Source organism: Mizuhopecten yessoensis, unplaced genomic scaffold, assembly GCF_002113885.1.
Source record: "Mizuhopecten yessoensis strain PY_sf001 unplaced genomic scaffold, ASM211388v2 scaffold867, whole genome shotgun sequence".
Lineage (NCBI taxonomy): Eukaryota > Metazoa > Mollusca > Bivalvia > Pectinida > Pectinidae > Mizuhopecten > Mizuhopecten yessoensis.
Genome location: NW_018403761.1, coordinates 175,033 through 176,363, shown reverse-complemented (window position 1 = coordinate 176,363; position 1,331 = coordinate 175,033). Strand labels below are relative to the sequence as shown.

General features: G+C 38.0%; 1 protein-coding gene across 2 annotated transcripts in view; it reads left to right on the top strand.

Moving 5' to 3' along the window:
• Positions 1-1,116: 1,116 nt before the first annotated feature.
• The window catches only part of LOC110453652 (dual oxidase 2-like), a 61,319-nt gene continuing 61,104 nt past the window's right edge, over positions 1,117-1,331 (top strand). For both annotated transcript variants that reach the window (XM_021502723.1, XM_021502713.1), the window contains exon 1: positions 1,117-1,200. The gene's annotated coding sequence lies outside the window, so the exon portion shown is untranslated. The remainder of the gene's footprint in view (positions 1,201-1,331) is intronic.

Sequence of the window (1,331 nt, the reverse complement as noted above, 5' to 3'; positions counted from 1 at the left end):
CTTAGTTATCTCAGACACAGTATAACGACCATCATCATTAGTTATAGCTTTCACAGCAGCAGCAATGTTCTTCTTTGATACTGCAACTACTGGCATGCATGGCCATGTGTCCTTTTGAGGTCAACTTTACCATTCTTGATGTTGTTCATCCTCCTAAAAATCGTTCTAAATGGCACAGCAGAGGTGCCTTTCATGCTGCACAACTCTGCATGTATATGTTTTGGCGATATCTGTTAGGCACACCGTTCAAGCATATTTAAGATTTAGTCTCAACCTTCATTTTAGCAACTAGTCACGAGTGTTCAACTTTTGTCAGATGATGTCCAAAAAAAGGGTCCACGTGTATTATTCTTTAGATGATTTTGCAGTCTGCCAAGACACCAAACTATTTGTATTGGCCCGTTCTTATGGGAGCTATGTGGTGACACAATATAATGAATGGCTCTTCTAATATTCTACCATCGTAGAAAAAGAAAACAAAAAACAAAAACAGAATCGAATTGGAAATTGTTATTTAAGCGGCCACCGGAAATATTTTATTTGTTAGGTGATTGTTCCGATTTAATTCTGTTTTTGTGTTTTAGTTTAGTTTTCACTGTCTCCTACCAATGACACAAACATTAGTATCTGACCATAGGGCGTGGCAGATATGTAGCTGGTAGATATTAACAGTTTAACTGTTTCCTCCCAAACATGACACGTTTGCTGACGTTCTAATCTGCAGCGTTGTTGTTAAATCGATGGGTATATATATACGCACGAGCACCCTCACGACGAAAAGGTATTTAAAGAGAAAATAATGTGACTGGACGATTAACTGGTGTTCTAGTTTAAGTTGAAAACCTTAAATTGTCCTCTCATTACGTGATAATCTAATCACGCGATTTCCTCTATACAGTCATTATATTGCTTTACTCGTCTAATTACGTGATTTACTCTTTAAAGTATATTCCCCTCGTTATTTCCGCTATATAATCATCTAATCACGTGATATATTGTATCTATTAATTCTGTTACGAACATTTAATTTACTCGGTGTGATCATCTGATAAAGTGATTTACTCTATGAAAGCGAAAGTATTAACTGGTTTAATTGTGGAAATATATTTACAGGGTGTCAAGATGACCATGAAGAGTTCGAGTATAGTCCACAGGATGGCTGGTATAACAACCCTGTCCACATAGACTGGGGCGCCATCGGTAAGTCATCCTAATACTGTTCCACATAGAATGGGGCGCCATCAGTAAGTCATCCTAATACTGTTCCACATAGAATGGGGCGCCATCAGTAAGTCATCCTAATACTGTTCCACATAGAATGGGGCGCCATC